A 23,327-nucleotide genomic window follows, 5' to 3' on the forward strand; every position below is an offset into this window, starting at 1 on the left:
GCTGGGAAAGGTTGAAGGCAGGAGGAGAAGAGGATGACAGAGGATGAGATGGCTGGATGGCATCACCGACTCAATGGACATGAGTTTGAGTGAACTCTGGGAGTTGGTGATGGACAGGGAGGCCTGGCGTGCTGCAGTCCATGGGGTTGCAGAGAGTCGGACACGACTGAATCAATGAACCGAACTGTACTGAACAACCTATAAAATAGGTACTGTCATCCTCCAGACTGATAAAAAGCTAATCCAGCATCAAAGACAGTGTAAGTGGCACAGCTGAATTTAAACTCGAGTCTAAGTGTTACAGTGAACAGACGTCCTTGTAAGAGGATGTCCCCATTTATCACCACAGGCTTGCCTACCTGAGATCTGACTACTTCCATCCCTTTCTCCCCAGTTCAGGCCACCTTCATCCTCCTGAAGATGACTGCAGCATCCTCCTTAGTGGTCTTTTGACTTACACTTGTACCATACAGTCTATTAGCCACCAAGATACCCAAGCAATCCTTACAAAGCCTATAACAAATTTGTCACAATTCTGCTCAAAATCTTGCAATGGCTCCATCTCACCCAGAATTAAAACCAAGATTCTAACCATGGCCCACGAGACCCTCCAGATTTGTCTCCTGGCTGCTCCTCTCTTTCCCTGGCCCATTCCAACCTCACTGGACTCTCAGCTGTTCCCAGACGCAGCAAGGGCTCAAGGCCTTTGCACTTGTTATTTCCTCTGTCTGCATTAGTCTTCCCATAGATACTTAAAAGGCTTGTTTTCCCACCTTCTTCCAGTTCATGATCAAAAGTCATCAAAATACATTCCTATCCACCTTCTTTATTTTTTAATACAACTTTTAAAGGTTATTTTCCATTTACAGTTATTACAAAATATTGGTTATAACCCTTATGTTGACAATACACCCTTGAGCCTACCTTACACCCAATAGTTTGTACCACCCAATTCCCACTCCTATATTATCCCTCCCCAACCTCCCCACTGGTAACCACAAGCTCATTCTCTGTATCTGTGAGTCTGCTTCTGTTTTATTACATTCACTAGTTTTATGTATTTTTAAGATTTCATATATGTGATAGCATACAGTATTTGTCTTTCTTTAACTTATTTCACTTAGCATAATGCCCTTTAAGTCCATCTACATTGCTACAAATGGCAAAATTTCACTCTTTTTGACACCAAGTAGTAGTATATTGTATGTACATATCACATCTTCTTTATCCCGTCTTCTGTTAGTGGACACTTAGTTTGTTTCCATGTCTTGGCTATTACGGAATAGCGGTACTATGAACATAGGGGTACATGTATCTTTTCAAATTAGTGTTTTTGGTTTTTTCAAATATATACACAGGTGTGGAATTTCTGGGTCATACAGTAATTCTATTTTTAGTTTTTTGAGAAAAATCCATCCTGTTTTCCATAGTGGCTATATCAATTTATATAGCCACCAACAGTGCACAAGAGTTCTGTTTTCTCCACATCCTCACCAACATTTGTTATTTGCAGATCTTTTGATTATCTGTCCACCCTCTTTAAATAGCACCCTCCAGGAGCCTGGAAAATCCCATGGATGGAGGAGCCTGGTAGCCTGTGGTCCATGGGATCGCGAAGAGTCGAAAACGACTCAGTGAATTCACTTTCAGTTTTCAGTTTCATGCATTGGAGAAGGAAATGGCAACCCACTCCAGTGTTCTTGCCTGGAGAATCTCAGGGACGGCGGAGCCTGGTGGGCTGCCGTCTATGGGGTCGCACGGAGTCGGGTACGACTGATGTGACTTAGCAGCAGCAGCAGCAGGAGCCTCTGCCTCTTGCCATGCTTATCTTCAAATAGCAGGTCTTACCTCCTGATATGCTAAATATTTACTTTGTTTCTTTTTCTCCTTGTTTTAAAATTTAAGCTTTTAAAAGACAAAGACTCCATTTTGCTTACCCGCTTATCCTCAACACCCAGAGCACAGAGCAGGTGTTCAGGGAGTTTTTGTTGAATGAATCCTTTCTTTTGAAATCCTATTGACCTTAATAGTTAAGGATCCATGTATACAGGCATGATGCTCTTCTAGGAACTATTTATTCTGCATAATACTTACTCCTTTCTGTGCTTGGTCGTGTCCAACTTTGTGAACTATAGCCCATCAGGCTCCTCTGTCCATGGGATTTTTCAGGCAAGAATACTGGAATGGGTTGCCGTTTCCTCCTCCAGGGGATCTTCCCAGTCCAGGGACTGAGCCTGCCTTCTCTGTATCTCCTGCATTACAGGAGGATTCTTTACCCGTTGAGCCATCAGGAAAGCCCCACTTACTCTTTTGTGGATAATCACAATTACATATGCAAAAGCTTTCATGTCAACAGTTTAATACCGAGATTTGCCCTCTAACTCCTACTATTTCATGGTTAGAACACTGCATGGTATTTTAATAATAATGTGGTCAGCCACAGCCTCCCTTAGATAGTATCACTCTGCCTTATCTATACATCTGCCCTTTTCTGGGCCTGAGTTCTCCTCCCTCAGAGTGGTGGTAATAGCACCAGGACAACTTCAGAGCCCTTAATTTTCTCTTTCTACTTGGCCCTGCACCATCAAACTCAACTTTCAATTTAATAAAATTCTCTCTTGTCCTAAGCAGAAGCAGAAACCACTTAATCATTCTTTTGAGAAATAAGTGTGCTGGTAGGAGGAACTTTTTAACTATATAAATAATTTCTACTCTTGAGAAGGTAGAACAGAAAGAAATAATGAAAACATCTCCAAACAAAAAATTTCCATATTTCCATAAAAATAACTTCCGCCATTCTTAAAACAAATCTGTATATACTTGGCCCTTCGTATCTGTAGGTTCCACATCTACACATTTAACCAACCACAGGTCAAAAATATTCTTTAAAAAGTTCCAGAAAGGTCCAAAAGGCTTAACTTAATTTGCCATATGCTGGGAACTGTTTTCATAGCATTTACATTGTATTAGGTATTATATGTAATCTAGAGATGGAGAAGGCAATGGCACCCCACTCCAGTACTCTTGCCTGGAAAAGCCCATGGATGGAGGAGCCTGGAATGCTGCAGTCCATGGGGTCGTGAAGAGTCGGACCGACTGAGCAACTTCACTTTCACTTTTCACTTTCATGCATTGGAGAAGGAAATGGCAACCCACTCCAGTGTTCTTGCCTGGAGAATCCCAGGGACGGGGGAGCCTGGTGGGCTGCCGTCTACGGGGTCGCACAGAGTCGAACACGACTGAAGTGACTTAGCAGCTTAGCAGAGATGATTAAAGTATATCGGAAGCAGTGTAAGGTTACATGCACGCATGTACTAGGCCATTTTATATAAGGGACTTGAGCATCTTGGGATTTTGTTATCCATGGGGTTACTGGACCTCATCTTCTGTAGATACTAAGTGACACTGTAGTCTCTGTAGGGTGAAGCATGGACATTAATGTCTCTAGCAGGAAGCATGTGTCCTCTTCCTTGTCCTTCTTACTTTGGTTGGCTGGTTTCCCACCTTGAAATGATGCCTGGATTGTCTTCCTGTACAACTTGTCTACTTTTCAAAATGTACACAAAGCAACTAAGAGTCTCAGGCCACAAATGTAGATGTTCAAGAAATAGAGTGTGTTAAAATTTTTCTATAATTTCACTTAATTTCAACTCAGGGAGCTTCTCCAGCCAAGCTGACAGAAAATTTAACTTTTAGACAACACTAGCTCTCTTTTTGCTCCCTCTATGCTACTGAGGTCAGGTCAATGTCCCAATCTTACCCTCTCAAGGTATTAAGGAATCCCTCCCATTATTGGTCATCTGTCCATTGTTATCCTAGAGACAGCCTTTGTCCCAGAACACATGGTCCTTGGCTCTGCTACCCTCAAGCCACACAGGTAACTTCATAGATGTGGGGAGAAGCTGAGCCCCTGCCTGGGGACCTGGTCTCTCTGATACCATAGGGCCCTTTCCTCTGAGATCCTATCATGTTCTTCAGATGCTATCAGGGAGGAAGACTCATGGGGCCAAAGACCTTCCACTGAACCTCTCATCCATCAGAATCTCAGCTTAATCTGGCAAGTGCCTTTGCTCTAAAACCTGAGTCTCTTCAACAGGCTTAGATTTTGGGAAACAAAATCACACTTTCTGCAAATAAGAAAGCATAAACTACTTATTTGAATGGAGAAAAGAAAGTAGAAAGATGCAGGGAGAAGCCACATATGTTAATATCTTTCAGTAGATAATGAAATCCCCCCACTGCCACCAAGCCAGATGATCCCTTCTCTGTTCCTGCATCTCAGAAGACAACATTGTGGCTCACTGTGGCTGGAATGAGTGGACCTGGACTCAGGGTTTCAAGAGGACCTGTTACCTGAACCCCTGAGGAATTCAGGCTCTCCAGCTGCTGTATCCCTTGATAAAAGGCCAGAGTGACTGGATGTGTCATGGCAAGATTCAACCAGCTCAAAATGCACATCATGATGTGTTCAAAATCCAACTCATTGAAGGGGCTTTGAAACAGTTATCATAATTGATCAGTATGAACCTGTGAATATCAATATAAATAATTTGCCTACAAAGTCTGGTATTTTGCATTTAGGTATTCTTATTATGCTTTAATCTATTTACTATCATAAAGATTATAGTATTATAAAATATCTTGCTTTCATTATCCCCTTCTTTGTAAAGGATCAAGTGATAACTTGGGAATCACCATTTTACGCAGACCCACATTCGTAGCAGAAATCCAACAAAAGCAAAGACTCAAATGATCTCCTCCCAGCCCTCCTCCCAGGATCCCGCATATGGATGCACTTTTTTCTTTTGGAGCAACGCAGTGCACGGCCAGTAGATCTTTCTCAAGGAATGTACATGTTTTAGAACAAATGATTACAAGTCCCCTTAATCCCTGTCTTTACTCTGTCATTTTAATTTTCTTTTTTCATGTTTTAATCCGTGCCATTTGGGAACTACCTTACATTCCTTTCTGGTACAAGGCTGGTTATAAGTAGCTATAATAAAAACAGTGGGGGACAGCAAGGATAGGTCAGGCTCTTCAGTAGCTAAGGTCAAAAACAAACAGGATTCCTGCCTTCAAAGGAGAGAAGAACTCATTATGGATGTGAAAAGGACAAGTCTGATAAAGAATAAAGCCTGCACAGGAAGCCAAGAGTTTTACATTGCAATACAATCCCACAGAAACCTTAGAAACTGATGAAAACTGGCTCATTAATGCATCCAATTATCCATCCAACGAACTTTATTGATTGCCTACAAAATGCCAGATACTGTGCTAAGACTGGGGCTGATTAAAATATGAATATTTCAAAGCAAAAAAAAAAAGATTAAAGAAAGATCTATTGTGATGATATTAACATGTGCTCATAGAGCCTCATTCTTTCTTGTCAAGTTTCTTTTTGATATTATTGAGAATTTTAACAGATAACAGTTGGTACTTTACAATCACATGTAATCTTAGAAAGCAAACCCATAAAGGATTACCAGGTCCATTTTACAGATACTGGAGCACAGAGAAATTAAGAAATTTGCTAGTAAAGACAAAGCTAGGTACAATTCCACTCCTGGCATATATCTGGACAAAACTATAATTCGAAAGGATACATGTACCAATGTTCACAGCAGCACCATTTACAATAGCTAAGACATGGAGTGGCATCGCTCAGTTGTGTCCAACTCTTTGCAACCCCATGGACTGTAGCCTACCATGCTCCTCTGCCCATGGGATTTTCCAGGCAAGAGTACTGGAGTGGGTTGCCATTTCCTTCTCCAGAGGATCTTCCCAACCCAGGGACATGGAAACAACCTAAATGTCCATCAAAAGATGAAGGAATAAAGAAGATGTGGTGCGCACACACATATAATGGTATACTGCTGTTGTTTACTTGCTAAGTCATATCCAACTTTTTTGTGATCCCATAAACTGTACCCCATAAGGCTTCTCTGTCCATGGGATTTCCCAAGCAAGAATACTGGAGTGGGTTGACATTGCCTTTTCCAGGGGATCTTCCTGACCCAGGGATCGAACTCGTTGTCTCCTGCATGGCAGGTGGGTTCTTTACCACTGAACCACCAAGTAAGTAAGCCCATAATGGAATATTACTCAGCCATAAAAAGAATGAAATACTGTCATTTGCAGCTACATGGATGGACCTACAGATTATCATACTAAGCAAAGTAAGTAAGAAAAATAAATGCAAAGATCACATGATATCACTTATATGTGGAATCTAATGACACAAATGAATAGATCTATGAAACAAAAGCACATTCACAGACACAGAGAACAGACTTGTGATTGCCAAGGAGAAGGAGGGCAGGGAAAGGTTGGTTTGGGAGTTTGGGGCCAGCAGATGCAAGCTATTATATATAGAATGAATAAACAAAAGGTCCTATTGTATTGCACAGAGAACTATATTCTATATAGTTGAATATACATCAGCCAACTGAATATATAAACACCTGTCATAAATCAGTGGAAAAGAATATATATATATATAACTTAATGTGTGTGTGTGTGTGTGTGTGTGTGTGTGTGTATATATATATAAAACTGAATCTCTTTGCTGTACACCAGAATCTAATATAACATTGAAAATCATCTATACTTCAATTAAAAAAAAAAAAGACAAAGCTGGGTAAATGAGTGTTGCAGTACTGGGAGCTATTGGGCATGCTCCTGCAGAGCCTGTTTACTGCTAGTACTCCACGTTTTGTGTTTGCACCTTAAATACACACACACACACACACCTTGCTGAACTAAATATGTATAATGCTGCTGCTGCTGCTAAGTCACTTCAGTTGTGTCCAACTCTGTGAGACCCCATAGACAGCAGCCCACCAGGCTCCGCCGTCTCTGGGATTCTCCAGGCAAGAACGCTGGAGTGGGTTGCCATTTCCTTCTCCAATGCATGAAAATGAAAAGTGAAAGGGAAGTCGCTCAGTCATGTCTGACTCTTCGCGACCCCATGGACTGCAGCCCACCAGGCTCCTCTGTCCATGGGATTTTCCAGGCAACAGTACTGGAGAGGGTGATGAACACTTGCCAAAAATTCACCTTTAAAATACTTGTTACTTTCTTGAGCTATATATAAATGTACCTACTAAGATCTGAAGATATCCTTATTCCCCACTCTAGGAAAACTTCTCATAGTTTGAACTACCAAAAATAAATATAATGGCTGCTAAACTTTCCATCAGCCTATAGATTCTGAACCAGCCCTGAGCTCCTGCATATACGTTCTTTGTACCACTATGCTGCTCCACTTCAACCTCTGCCCTGATTTTCTGGTCAGAGTAATAATGAAGGATACCATGTACTGACCATTCAGTGGCTCATGCCAACGAGGGAAAATAGAACCTCTCCCAGAAATGCCACTTGCACATGTTGGATCCTTTCAGTCCTGAGTCACAACTGGCATAAACAAACTCTGGGCCACCATAAGAAAAAGCTGGCCAGAAACTGTCTGAACTTAGAATTGAAATGGAAAGCTCAATATTTGGGATTGTACAAGATGTCATTAGGTTCTGTTTTTATGCCTCAGTTTCTATAACTGAAAATGGACATAACACTACTTGCTAACCCCTTGAGAATTTTGCTCAAGGATAAAAATAGCACTAATTAAGCTCTTTCAACTCCTTGGTTTAAATGTTTACGTGAGGCAATCACATAAAGTCAGATTTTAATGGAACAGAATGTTACTCAGACATTTTGATAATTAGTATTTGTCTTTTGTCAAACCCTGCCCCTAAGGTATTTCCATCTCAAAGTAGGTATACATCAGGCTAATATCCTAAGCAAGAGTAACAATCAAGAAAAATCACAAACTAACATTTTGTGAATGTTTTTATTTCTAAAACCAATCATTGTTAAAAGTCAAAATACTTTGATCAATGACATTGTCATATGATACCACTTTCCTGCTAAGTAATAAAATTGAAGTACACATTAAATTCATCACATTTGCATCATTAGTAGCCATCAATGACCTATAATCAAACAGGTTTATTAGCTGAATAGACTTGCAGACTTCAACCTGTTAATTTTTTTTCTGTTGTTGACATTAACTGATGTTGTTATTGTTGTGTTTACATTAGGAAAATATTTTCTCTAAGTTAGAAGATAGACCTTGTTGGCAATAATTCTGGGGGAATCAAGGATAGGTCTGGTTCTTCCCCATCCTGCCCTCAATGTATTATTAGAGGGGGTTGGTGTTCACTGGTGGCTGTAAATACACTGTCACATTCATGCAAAGATGGTCAGTTCAGTTCAGTAACTCAGTCGTGTCCTACTCTTTGCGACCCCATGAATCGAAGCATGCCAGGCCTCCCTGTCCATCACCAACTCCCGGAGTTCACTCAGACTCACGTCCATCGAGTCAGTGATGCCATCCAGCCATCTCATCCTCTGTCGTCCCCTTCTCCTCCTGCCCCCAATCCCTCCCAGCATCAGAGTCTTTTCCAATGAGTCAACTCTTCGCATGAGGTGGCCAAAGTACTGGAGTTTCAGCTTTAGCATCATTCTTTCCAAAGAAATCCCAGGGCTGATCTCCTTCAGAATGGACTGGTTGGATCTCCTTGCAGTCCAAGGGACTCTCAAGAGTCTTCTCCAACACCACTCAAAAGCACCAATTCTTCGGCGCTCAGCCTTCTTCACAGTCCAACTCTCACAACCATACGTGACCGCTGGAAAAACCATAGCCTTGACTAGAAGGACCTTTGTTGGCAAAGTAATGTCTCTGCTTTTGAATATGCTATCTAGGGTGGTCATAACTTTCCTTCCAAGGAGTAAGCGTCTTTTAATTTCATGGCTGCAGTCACCATCTGCAGTGATTTTGGAGCCCAGAAAAATAAAGTCTGACACTGTTTCCACTGTTTCCCCATCTATTTCCCATGAAGTGATGGGACTGGATGCCATGATCTTCGTTTTCTGAATGTTGAGCTTTAAGCCAACTTTCTCACTCTCCTCTTTCACTTTCATCAAGAGGCTTTTGAGTTCCTCTTCACTTTCTGCTATAAGGGTGGTGTCATCTGCATATCTGAGGTTATTGATATTTCTCCCGGCAATCTTGAGTCCAGCTTGTGCTTCTTCCAGCCCAGCGTTTCTCATGATGTACTCTGCATAGAAGTTAAATAAGCAGGGTGACAATATACAACCTTGACGTACTCCTTTTCCTATTTGGAACCAGTCTGTTGTTCCATGTCCAGTTCTAACTGTTGCTTCCTGACCTGCATACAGATTTCTCAAGAGGCAGGTCAGGTGATCTGGTATTCCCATCTCTTTCAGAATTTTCCACAGTTGATTGTTATCCACACAGTCAAAGGCTTAGGTATAGTCAATAAATCAAAAATAGATGTTTTTCTGGAACTCTCTTGCTTTTTCGATGATCCAGCACATGTTGGCAATTTGACCTCTGGTTCCTCTGCCTTTTCTAAAACCAGGTTGAACAAACATCAGGAAGTTCACAGTTCACGTATTGCTGAAGCTTGGCTTTCAGCAGGTGTTGTTACATAGCCCTGTAAGTGTTCTACAACAACACTTTCCTATTCCTATTGTAGAATTACTTCCTCCACCATTGCATTCTAACCCATTCTTTGCAACTCAGCTCTATAGTTCAGAGTGGTAGCACAGTCTGCAATCAGCAAGGTCCCAAAGGGCTCATTTCTTTACTTCCCTCTCAGTCAAGTATTGTGTCCCTTAAAGGCTCCATGAAACAAAAGCTGGTCATGAGTGAGGTAATTATAACCCAAGGGTGAGTTTTAACTCTTGACTCTTCTGATTTCTGAATTCCAAACGAATCTTTTCTAACTCACGTTGATCTACAGCCACTAACATACATTACATACATTAAGTCGCTCAGTTCAGTTCAGTTCAGTCGTTCAACGTGTCCGACTCTTTGCGACCCCATGAATCGCAGCACGCCAGGCCTCCCTGTCCATCACCAGCTCCCGGGTTCACCCAGACTCACATCCATCAAGTCAGTGATGCCATCCAGTCATCTCATCCTCTGTTGTCCCCTTCTCCTCCTGCCCCCAATCCCTCCCAGCATCAGAGTCTTTTCCAATGAGTAGCCATGAGGTGGCCAAAGTACTGGAGTTTCAGTCTTTTCCATGAGGTGGCCAAAGTACTGGAGTTTCAGCTTCAGCATTATTCCTTCCAAAGTAATCCCAGGGCTAAACTCCTTCAGAATGGACTGGTTGGATCTCCTTGCAGTCCAAGGGACTCTCAAGAGTCTTCTCCAACACCACAGTTCAAAAGCATCAATTCTTCGGCACTCAGCCTTCTTCACAGTCCAACTCTCACATCCATACATGACCACTGGAAAAACCATAGCCTTGACTAGAAGGACCTTTGTTGGCAAAGTAATGTCTCTGCTTTTTAACATGCTATCTAGGTTGGTCATAACTTTCCTTCCAAGGAGGAAGCGTCTTTTAATTTCATGGCTTCAGTCACCATCTGCAGTGATTTTGGAGCCCAAAAAAATAAAGTCTGACACTGTTTCCACTGTTTCCCCATCTATTTCCCTATGTTGAGTTTTAAGCCAACTTTTTCACTCTCCACTTTCACTTTCATCAAGAGGCTTTTGAGTTCCTCTTCACTTTCTGCTATAAGGGTGGTGTCATCTGCATATCTGAGGTTATTGGTATTTCTCCCGGCAATCTTGATTCCAGCTTGTGTTTCTTCCAGCCCAGCGTTTCTCATGATGTACTCTGCATAGAAGTTAAATAAGCAGGGTGACAATATACAGCCTTGATGAACTCCTTTTCCTATTTGGAACCAGTCTGTTGTTCCATGTCCAGTTATAACTGTTTCTTCCTGACCTGCATAGAGATTTCTCAAGAGGCAGGTCAGGTGGTCTGGTATTCCCATCTCTTTCAGAATTTTCCACAGTTGATTGTGATCTATGTACTGAGCCTCACAGATATATCATATCAGGATGAAAGATGCGCTGCCATGGCTCCCACACCCCAGGTACTCGGAAGAAGTGAGACTCCTGAGCTGACAGACTGCAGTCATGAAATTTGGAAGCAGTTATATATATTTCTGGAGTCATGAGAATTTTAATTACAGCTTGATCTTTACGGCTATCCATTGACTTTTCTATTACTGTCCACTTACCAATTTTTACTTAGGTCTTGGAATTAAAAACAACAACAACAACAGAATATTTCTAGCAGATGTTGCATTAAGGGGCCTAAGAAACAGAACAGATTTCAAGCAATAGCTGCCATTATGGTAATTACCGAGGTCAAGATAAAACTGTTTAAACTTTTTCACACTGAAGCTACACACTGTAAATATGCATTTTTATTCTGGTTCAAACCTAAGCTATAGCCTTAGACAGAGAAAAATCCACATCGCTCTGCATATTCCATGACCTAATTATTCCTTTTGCTCTCTTGCTTCACCTGACTGAGTCTCAGATGCTAGAGAAAGTAATGAGGATGTAATGCTTGATACTTTGGTTTCCTTTACTTGGCCCTCTTCTGCATAACATATTTGCATGATACATGTGGTATAACTGTATAATGGCCACTAAAAGATGTTCACAGCCTAATCACTGGGAACTTGTGAATAATGTTAACTTATGCGATAAAGTTCATGGTTCACATTTGCTGAAGCCTGGCTTGGAGAATTTTGAGCATTACTTGACTAGCATGTGAGATGAGTGCAATTGTGCGGTAGTTTGAGCATTCTTTGGCATTGCCTTTCTTTGGGATTGGAATGAAAACTGACCTTTTCCTGTCCTGTGGCCACTGCTGAGTTTTCCAAATTTGCTGGCATATTGAGGGCAGCACTTTCACAGCATCATCTTTCAGGATTTGGAATAGCTCAACTGGAATTCCATCACCTCCACTAGCTTTGTTCGTAGTGATGCTTTCTAAGGCCCACTTGACTTCACATTCCAGGATGTCGGGCTCTAGGTGAGTGATCACACCATTGTGATTATCTGGGTCGTGAAGATCTTTTTTATACAGTTCTTCTGTGTATTCTTGCCATCTCTTCTTAATATCTTCTGCTTCTCTTAGGTCCATACTATTTCTGTCCTTTATCGAGCTCGTCTTTGCACGAAATGTTCCTTTGGTATCTCTGATTTTCTTGAAGAGATCCCTAGTCTTTCCCATTCTGTTGTTTTCCTCTATTTCTTTGCATTGATCGCTGAAGAAGGCTTTCTTATCTTTTCTTGCTATTCTTTGGAACTCTGCATTCAGATGCTTATATCTTTCTTTTTCTCCTTTGCTTTTCACTTCTCTTCTTTTCACAGCTATTTGTAAGGCCTCCCCAGACAACCATTTTGCTTTTTTGCATTTCTTTTCTATGGGAATGGTCTTGATCCCTGTCTCCTGTATGCCTTTGACTGTGTGGATCACAATAAACTGTGGAAAATTCTTCAAGAGATGGGAATACCAGACCACCTGATCTGCTTCTTGAGAAATTTGTATGCAGGTCAGGAAGCAACAGTTAGAACTGGACATGGAACAACAGACTGGTTCCAAATAGGAAAAGGAGTTCATCAAGGCTGTATATTGTCACCCTGCTCATTTAACTTATATGCAGAGTACATCATGAGAAATGCTAGACTGGAAGAAGCACAAGCTGGACTCAAGATTGCCGGGAGAAATATCAATAACCTCAGATATGCAGATGACACCACCCTTATGGCAGAAAGTGAAGAGGAACTCAAAAGCCTCTTGATGAAAGTGAAAGTGGAGAGTGAAAAAGTTGGCTTAAAGCTCAACATTCAGAAAATGAAGATCATGGCATCCAGTCCCATCACTTCATGGGAAATAGATGGGGAAACAGTGGAAACAGTGTCAGACTTTATTTTTCTGGGCTCCAAAATCACTGCAGATGGTGACTGCAGCCATGAAATTAAAAGACGCTTACTCCTTGGGAGGAAAGTTATGACCAACCTAGATAGCATATTCAAAAGCAGAGACATTACTTTGCCAACAAAGGTTCATCTAGTCAAGGCTATGGTTTTTCCAGTGGTCATGTATGGATGTGAGAGTTGGACTGCGAAGAAGGCTGAGCGCTGAAGAATTGATGCTTTTGAACTGTGGTGTTGGAGAAGACTCTTGAGAGTCCCTTGGACTGCAAGGAGATCCAACCAGTCCATTCTGAAGGAGATCAGCCCTGGGATTTCTTTGGAAGGAATGATGCTAAAGCTGAAACTCCAATACTTTGGCCACCTGATGCGAAGAGTTGACTCATTGGAAAAGACTGATGCTGGGAGGGATTGGGGGCAGGAGGAGAAGGGGACGACAGAAGATGAGATGGCTGGATGGCATTATTGACTCAATGGACCTGAGTCTGAGTGAACTCCGGGAGTTGATGAGGGACAGGGAGGCCTGGCGTACTGCAATTCATGGGGTTGCAAAGAGTCGGACACGACTGAGTGACTGATCTGATCTGATCTGATGCAGTAAAGGGGACTTTGCATGTGTGATTAAAGATTATGAGATGGGGTGATTATACTGGATTATCTCGCTGGAACCAATGTTGTCTCAGCAGTGCTTATAAGAGGGAAGCAGGAGGATCAAAGTGAGAAAGAAGAGATGTGCAATCTCTCCAGAAGTTGGAGAGAGCTGCTTAGAAGACAGAGGAAGGTGCCATGAGCTAAGAAATGCAAGTGGCCTCTGGAAGCTGGAAAAGTTGAGGAAATAATTTCTACCCTGCAGCCTCCAGAAGGAACAGAACCCTGCTGACAACTTGGTTTTAGACTTCTGGCTTCCAGAACTGTGAAAGAACGCATTTGTGTTGTTTTAAGGCACTAACTTCATGGCAGTTTATTGCAGGAGCAGTAGGAAATTACTACAGTATAAAATACCCAGCTTTGCCACGTCTCCTTCTAAATTACTTCCTGTTTTGAAATAGGACTGCAGAAAGTCCTGATGAAGACCTTAGGAAACATCTGGTGGACTCTGGAGCCCTCAGGCAAACATACACTTGCTTCTCTGGTTAAGGAATGATTCTGTGTTTTTATGGACTAAGATACCCAAGCCTCCTGATTTCTAAAAGATTGCTTTTGGAAAAACTGTATTTGAGTGTAATTGAAATCTTGAACTTCTTTAGAAATGAAAGATAAGCCATTATTGAGTGAGAAGTTGTATGCTAGACCATGAATTTCCCAACTCCCACTTTCTATCTGAGCCTCCTTGAACAGTTTGCTTATTTTCTCTTTATCATAATGGAACAACTATGTTTTCCATTAAGATGAAAACCCTCTGTGATCAGATGAAGATATCTTCTGAGCATTTCCATTCTTTTCAGTAAGTGCAAAAACTCCGTAATGCAGAAGTGCTTATTCATATAGATGTAGAAAATGGAGAAGGAGTGAGTCAAACGGTCTATTTTCATCAAATGCCTCAGAGGAATTTTTGCTGGTTTTTGTTGAGAGAGAAGAGCATTCATTAAAGCCATGTTATTTACGCAGTTGATTTTTATAACAAGCTTGTTGCTGTGGTCTCAGGCCAAAGACACTATCAACAAAACCCCGTAACACAAAAACCAAGTTTAATGTGGAAATTAATTTCAAAGAAATGGAAAAGAGGGTGCCTTAATAGCATATGTTCTTCAGGGAAAAGCTCACTTTTCTTATATAAGAGCTCTGTCAAAGCAGATGGGCCTTCCAATAGATAACAAACTCATCATGGAGAACACTGCTTGGAATTTCCTGCGGTTAAGTCCCTTCAGGGACACTGTCTTGGAGGATGTTAATTACCAATACAGTAAACTTTTTCTGCTAATAAAACTAGTCACGCACAGTTGCTTTTACATTAAAACCTGCTAGATTAAAAGAATCTCTATAAGAACATATCAAAAGGCAAATAAATGATATTGCAAGCTGTTTTTCTATCTAGATACTCAAATGCTATTGAAACTTACATGTCAGAATTAACCTTTTTCATATTTCTTTAACCCAAAAGATTTCAACTGTCACCATTAAAACCTTTAGAGCATATTATCTCATAAGAGTTGCTACATATCAGCAGATGTATCCTCCATTATTCAAATAAATGGATCAGAACATTTAAAAATGTTTCAGAGCAATTTTTTCAAAGATTGGCTCAAAATTTTAAAATGTATTGTTTTCTTCTAAAACAGTAAGCATAACAATGGAATGCAGACAAGGGGACAGAGCATGTTTCTGTTATTAGGTAATCTTATGATTCTGTACTAAAAAGTCTAGAGCTACACTTGGAATTGTATCCAGCTCTGGATGGATAGAGGCTTTAGGTGAGAGTCATAATTGCAGCTGGGAATCAGAAAATGAAGTATAGGAGGAGGAACCATCCTAGAAATTAGAAGGCTGAGTTCTAGTAATGGTTTTCAAGTACCAGAGGACTTATGAAGCAGATACTTATAGCTATCTCAAGACCCGGGTTCAATCCCTGGATTGGGAAGATGCCCTGGAGAAGGGAATGGCTACCCACTCCAGAATTCTTCCCTGGAGAATTTCATAGACAGAGAAGCCTGGTAGGCTACAGTCCACGGGGTTGCAAAGAGTCAGACACGACTGAATAACTAACACTTTCATTTTCCTTTCAATTGAGGACAAACCAAGAAGCTTCCAATGCAGCTTGAAAGGAGGTGAATTGATCACAAGGAGGAATTTTCTCATGGTGAAGTATCTTTTTGACTTGGATCATTTAGCAGAAGAACAGTCAGGCCAGGAGAGCAGGTGCTGGGACCAGAATGGGAAAGACTCTCCTCCCCAGATATCAACAGGAGGTTGGGAGCCTCCGGCACGATATGGTGCTCCCCATCTTGCCTCACTGCTGTGCCCCTGCTTTCTTGCCTCTCAATTTTCTATTATCATTTTCAGCCTGACTTTTAGGGTCCAGACGACAGACAAGAATTCTAAGAGCCTTCACTTTATTGCTTCCTCAAGGATTTCAGAGCTTACTGAATGATTCTAATTCATAGAAAAATGAGCCAAAATTTTTTTTTTCTTGACTGCTGTGAAAGGAGATTACACAATATTTCTTCAGGGGCCTTTACAAGTAGTTGCTGCACAGTGCAAATTGGAAAAACAGGACAGATTTCTCATGAGAGCTGGACCAGATGGCCTGTGTGAGGACTCACAGAGTCCTCCCTAGTTGTCGATTCCAAGAAAAAAAAAATCACTGCTGGGCTTCTGTTTTGGTTTCCAATCTGAGTAACTGAAAATCAACCTGCAAGGAGGGTTTTTTTTTTTAATGTATTTTGATTCTGAGTCTCAGGAGCAAGTTTTCAAAGTAATCTCAAAGCATGGAGGAGAGTGAAGTATGTTCAGTGCTGAATGCCCTAAGGAGCATTTCATATCCAGGATTGACAAGTATTCCTGTCCTATCACCTGCGCCCAAGGGTTTGTAGATTTCTTTCTGAGACACCAGTTATTTAGAAACTGTGATAGCAAGCACACTGTCATCTGAAAGTTAATTTATGTTCAGCTTCAGAATTAGTATAAGTAGAGAGCTGCCGCGGGGGCATTCTGGGGTCCTCACAACTCTGCAGGAGACGAAGGAAGCTGGTCTGGCTCTTCGAATGCACAGCAGGGCTTTCCTTCTTCTAGAGACAAAAGCTTGAACTGCAGACTATGCACCCGTATAGAAAGGAATTGTCCCTTCTAGAAGTGTTTCATGCTCTGTGCTTCTTTCCTGTGTTAAAAAATGGGGCATGATCAAGGAGCTACCGTGTAGAAGCTAACAGAGCATAAGGAATCCTGCTCTTGGAGCCAGGACCTGAGTTTGACCTTGACCCTTTCATCAGCTCCTTGAGTAACTGTGATCAAGGAACTGGTCATTCTGCATAAAATGATGTGACTGAACTAGATGGAGTCTGAAGTTTCCTCAGTGACAACAACCACTGCTAATTCATTTATTTCTGTGATTATATAGGATTAAAAATTCTCAGTATTGAAGTTGAAATTTGAAAGACTTTTTTTGGCCTTAATCCTTCAGTCTCTATCACGCTTAGCTTCTAATTCTGAAAAGAGTGGAAAACTGGTCATAGAAATATTTTTAAGCACACAACATGATTAAAATTGCAGCATCAAATTATTTTTTATTATTTCTGATGACTCCCAAAATGGCTTTGAAATTCTTATAAGGAAATGGATGAATCAATACATGTGAATTCAGTTCTTCTCATAAAATGGTATTCTCTTTTTTTCAAAACAAAAGTTGTGAAACCTACTCAAAGAAACCAGGAGTCCTATACTTTGATCGATTCACTGGACCCAAGTCTCATCTGTTCATGAATTCATATAGTAATGACAAACTATGCATTTGATGAAATGAATTTAAAAAATCAAAGTGAAACTTATGAATCTGATTTCCCTTTTCAATGTAATGGAATTTTTTCTCCTCCTTCTCTCAGAACATTTCTCAAATTACCACAAGTGCAAATGTTTACAGAAATTTTTTAAAAAAAGAATTTCTATAATGAGTGCACGTCCAAAGAGGGTCATTGAATGGATTTAGGATTAAGGGCTCCAAATGTAGTAAGCCAACTGAAGATCTCAGCTAGAAGACAAGTTCTTTCTGGAAATACCTTGGGTAGATTCCTTTACTTGTGCATGTGTGTACACACATACACACACAGATCGTGCGTACATACATTTCCAGAGCTGCAGACCTGGAACTACGTTTGCCTACCAGTTGCAGGAGGCTCCCTCCCCTCCTACCATTTTCTCACCATCCCATGGATGCCAGACTTCTGGCTGATGCCTTGCAGAGGTGGAATAAACTCTATGAGACTGAATCAGCAACCAACTTTTAGGAAGGTTTCTCCACCTCCCCCATTTTCATCATTTTGCTTTGAGGAAGAGAGGAAAGCCCACACCCATGGGTATAAGTGAAAATGACAATGGCATCCTTTACCCGCTCCCCCAAAACGGCATTTTAAATATCCAAGCTGCTCTCTTCTCTGGACTAAAATCAAATATCTCTATTTGAAACAGCCACAGAGCTGGCACTTCTCCCCTTCCTCCTCTTCAGCCCACCTATTTCCTCCCACTTTTCCCCATACGGAAGCTCACAAGCATACACACACACTCACACACACTCAGTGCTTTTTACGTAATCAGCTGACAAGATTGATCTTTCACTTCAATTGCTTTGATTCAAAATCTGCCCACCATTCGTGGGAGGTAAAGAACTGTGGATGAGATGTGTGCTTTAATAAAGAGGCTAGAGGAGGAAGGGCCTGAGAAAGGCATCTGGTCCGAGCCTTTTTTATGTAGTCTTATTTTTATAGGAAAATAGAAAGTGCCTTGAAATTCAACATAAATTCTCTTGTTTCAAACTTACAACTCTTAGATTTTTTTTTTTTTTTTGGAACAGCTGCCAGATTAATTTCTTCTTAATAGAACTTTGTAACCAGACACCTTGTTCAAAAATCTGAAATGATTCTTCATTGCTGATGTTCCCCTTACATCCAACTCCTCTTTGCCTCTACAGGATGCCCTCTCACCACTTCCCTGTATGAACTCTCTGCCCTACTCCATTATTTCTCAGGACTCCACGCACAGCCTTTGGGACAGGCTGCTCCTCTGCTGCAGTCTATAAGATCTCATCCTCCTTTCTGCTCATCTTGGTATTTCTCCTTTCTCAACATCAAGCTTCCCTGATCTTTCTCATGAAACCTCTCCCTAACTCCTACAGCCTCTAATGAATGATGGCTCCTCAAACTATAGCAACAATTATTCTTTGTATCACTTAACATATGCAGCCTTTTCATGCAGGTATCTAGCCACATTGGGCCTCCCAGGTGATGTAGTGGTAAAGAATCTGTCTGCCAATGCAGGAGACACAGGTCCAATCCCTGGGTTGGGAAGATCCCCTGGAGGAGGAAATGCAACCCACCCCAGTATTCTTGCCTGGGAAATCCCAAAGACAGAGGAGCCTGGCAGGCTACAATCAATGGGGTCACAGAGAATTGGACATGACTGAGTACACACACCACACCACCATACTAAACTGGAAATACTCAAGAGAGGACCCTCACTCTGTATCCCCAGCATTTTACACAGTATCCTGCATGTGTGGTCATTCATTTTCAAAGTATTTATTGAGCAGTTATTATGTGCCAGGTGCCAGGTTAGACTCTGGGGTTATAGAGATGAGCCAGAGTCAAACCTCAAGCTGTTTACAGACTAATGGGGAAGATACAGATGCAAATGGATAATAACAACACTACATGATCAATAATTTCCATAACAGAAATAAGAATCAGATGCAGTGGACGCACTAAAGAACAAGTATTTAGTGCTGTACGGGGTGCAGCCAGGCAAGGTTTCACAAAGAAGGTTAGGCTAGAGCTGGGTCTTAGAGGATGCATGGTAGCTTGCCTAACTGTTCAAAGGAGGTAGGAGAATTCCAGGGGTAGAAGGACCAGCATGGAAAATGATACAGAGGCATAAAAAACCAAGAAGGTCCAGGGTACTATAAGGAATTGCTGTCTCGAGTAGGTACTTCTGATAAAAACAAGTTGTCAGAGATAAGAACAGAGTAGTGACTGTAAAGCATGCTGAATGCCAGACCATGAAGGATCTCAGGTACCATGCTAGGTAGCTGGGATTTTATCCCTTGAGCTACAGAATGGCAATGAAGAAATTTGGGAATAATTCTCTAATCTGAAGTTATCTATGATGACAACAACCCAATTGTCCTTCACTCAATGAATGGTTAAAAAAATTGTGAAACATCCTTACCATCAGCTACTACTCAGTAAGAAGGAATGAACTATTGATACACACAATCTGGATGAGTCTCAAGAGAGTTATGCAGAATGGAAAAAGCCAATGCCAAAATATTACAAACTGTATGATCCCATTTATATAATGTTCTTGAAACAACAAATTATAGAGGATCAGCGACTAGTGGATGCTAAGGATTAAGGACTGCAAAAGGGGATGGATGTGACTGTAAAGGGGTAGTATGAGGGAGCCTTGTGGTGATGAAGCAATTTTAATGCTTCATTGTGGTGGCAGTTACACAGACTTCTACATGTGGTTAATTGCACAGACATAGAAATACACACACATGAATACCTGATAACCAGTAAAATCTGAACAAATTCTGTGGATTGCAGTAATGTCAATCTACTAGTTTTGATGCTGTGCTACAGTTATACAAGATATTCTCAATGGAGAAAAATCATTTAGTTACATAAAAATTCCCTGTATTTTTTTTTGTGAATTTCTGTGATCTATAATTATTTGAATTAAAAAATTTAATAATGACCAAAAAAAAAAAAAGGTAAAATGGATTGACTCCAAAAAAGGAGAAGTTTTATAGTGGAATTAAAGATTATTGCTCAGACAATTTCCTTCTTGTAAATAATTCTCTTAAGAATTTCAAAGCATGTTTTATGCAACTATATAACACAAAGTTATATTGGTACAAATGTATATGTTACAAATAATACTTTTTTCATGAAATTGGGTTCATGGACATTCAACTTGTTCTGGAACTAAAGTAAAAATTTTGGAATAGAGGAGTAGCTTATCAGCACAAATGTGCTTAAATATGAATAACAAAAGCTCTGAGATCACGTCCATCACTAGTAGCTGAATCATTCTAAAAAAAAAAAAAAAATCTTAAAAAAAACACCCAATAAATCAATTAAACAAAAGCAACCAAAAAAAGCTGGCTTAATTCCTTTTCTGAGTGATTTGCCTTTCTTAGGATAAAAGGTTGATGTATGTATCTACCTCTATGTGATACCCATCACATGTATATATATCATGTAAACATCTATCATGTATACCTGCAGAGTGTATATCAAACTCTAACAGTGTGATGAACTCTAATATTAAAAATATATGCAAAACTAAGATAAAGGACCTCTTATGTATTAATAAGGCACAAGTATAAAAACGATAAGAAACACAATAGTCCTGTATTATCTACACACAAGATAGTTCCCAAGATAAATGTTAGATGGAATTTTGTTCTCTTGAACTTACAGTGACATTTGAATAGCAGATTGCTCTGGTGGATTTTTTTTCTCACCATCAGCCTTGAAACAATAGTTAATTTTATGCAAGATTCTTGCACAATGCTGATGTGAAGGTAAAAGTGGCTTTGAGTATTCTTGCAAAATTCAGATGCTTCATACAAGTGTATATTAATTCTTTCTAAAATCCCAAGTTCATGAGTTCCCGATTAACGTCAGGTTGGCAATGTCGGGATGGAAATTATAAGTTATGAGTTTTGCTTTAAAAGTCATAAGGTATTAAATGAGTAGAAATCTTCTACTCAGGGTTGTAAGTAGGTCCTCAATGGCCAGGTAGCCCCCTACAGCAAGGTTGGAACCTGAAAGAAGTCCCTGGGATGGCAAATAGATGGCAGATATGGGCACAGTGACTTGTGCCCCAAGATGCAACCATAACTGAGACAGTAACCTCAAAATGGACAAATAGGTTGGTTGAGGTCTGACTATGAACCCCCAAAATATGGCCTTCATAAAAACATCTTTTAGTAGAAAATTATTATGTATTTGTGAGTTTGCTTATTCATGGTCTGTTTTCGTAAGAATGCGAACCCCAAACCTTATCTGGTTTCTATACATTTGCGTACCCATTTCTAATAGGGTTCTTGCCACAGAACAGGTGCTCAGTAAATATTTGTTGATTAAATGGATATCTCTTCATTCCATAACATTTTTTTGACAATTACTGAGTGGTAGACACTTTAAAAATTCTGACCAATGCTATGAACCCTCTCCTCAAAAATATACACAAAGACAATATTTTTACTTTCTATAGGATTCATGGATCCCAGTTAAGTTGTGCCAATGGAAATCATTTTCAAGGATGAGAATATTATTATAAACACAATTAGCCACTGATTTTCCATTCTAGATCCTTCAGGCATTCTCCTGATTGTTTACCCAAGCCAATTACCTCCCCAAGTCTATGGCATTATTTTTTAAATTTTTTGCTACATTATTAGTAATAAATACTTTCTGCATGCACAATATATTTTAGTGACATCAATGCCAAAAAATATACCTAATAAAATATTTCTATCATTTTTATAAAGTATATTATAGTCTCTTTTCCTCCTGCTTCTGTCTTTCTATTCTTTCTTTCTCCAACCCTAAGGAAGTCTTAGTGTACATTTGGCATAATCTCCTGATCTCTTTCCTGAAAGGTCACTCTAAGTAGAATTTGAAAGACAAAGGAGTTAAGTCACACTCACACACACACAAAACCACCTGCCTGTCATAGATGGAACAATTCAGAATAAGAGGGGGAGTGGAAACCAGGTAATGTCTAGTCACCATAAACAGCAAATACTTCAAGTTGTCCTGAAGACTGCAGATGGCTAGCTTTTTGTCAGGAAAGAGCTGTCCCTAGTTGCTAGTAATGAAAGATGCCCAAGTGAATCTTATACACTGAGCTTCTGGTGTGTATTATCATTCAAACTGAGCTGAGCTATATTACCAGAAAAACCATAATGGAAATCTCCTGCTTTCGTAAGAGGAAACTCTTCCAATACACTAATTCACAAGCAACTACGAAACTCTGCCACAAGAAATGAAGGGTGTTACTATATATCCCTTCTGGCTTACAAAAAGAGAGCTCAAGGTGCTGCTGAAGGCCACGGTTCAAATTACCTCTGCAGTCTGCTTTAACCCTGAGTGTACTGTTCCCAGGGGCCCTGCCCAAGAAGGCAGCAACTCATCTCCATCTCCATCAGAGCAGCTGAAGTGCACCCGGAGCAGCATCGTGGCCACGGGGCAGAGGTTGGGTGTGTGCCACAGAAGCAGCAATAGAAAATGCCAGTGCACTCAAGACTGCAGTCCTAGTTACCAACCTGTCATGGGGCCCCATTCTCCACCCTGGAAATATCAAAAAAAGCAGAGGTCCTCACACCAGTGATACTTCAAGAAGTTGTCTGGAGTTAGGCTACTTGCATTGTACCACAGTTGGGGCAAAGCGCTTTAGCAATAAATTTTTAGTCAGTCTACCCCATGAAATTCAAGGCTTTATTTCTTAATGGCTCAAAAATATACCAAAACAACAAGGCTTGCTGTTTTTTCAATGAGATTCCCTGTTAACTCTGCAAAGAAACTTTTTTCAAGGACAACTTTTATAGAAATTGGTTTGAATGCTTATTTCAGAATCCCCACAAGGAAAACCTAGTCTTAAGTGTTCACGGAAGTTATTTTAATTGCATTAAGTTCCTTTCATCCTAAAACCTGGTTCTTAACAAAGATGAAGGAAAGTTAAATATAAATAATGGACAAAGTCGTATCAGCAAACTAGAATCACCAAAGCCTTTGGAAAACACATCATAAGCTCTTCTCTACATCTGCAAAGACTTTCAGAG

At 40.4% G+C, this 23,327-nt stretch overlaps 1 protein-coding gene across 3 annotated transcripts in view; it reads right to left on the reverse strand.

Annotated features, from left to right (window-relative positions):
* KCNAB1 (potassium voltage-gated channel subfamily A regulatory beta subunit 1) overlaps positions 1-23,327 on the reverse strand; it is a 461,725-nt gene that overhangs the window by 264,071 nt on the left and 174,327 nt on the right. The gene's annotated exons all lie outside the window — the stretch shown is intronic.

This window comes from Bubalus bubalis, chromosome 1 (genome assembly GCF_019923935.1).
Source record: "Bubalus bubalis isolate 160015118507 breed Murrah chromosome 1, NDDB_SH_1, whole genome shotgun sequence".
Lineage (NCBI taxonomy): Eukaryota > Metazoa > Chordata > Mammalia > Artiodactyla > Bovidae > Bubalus > Bubalus bubalis.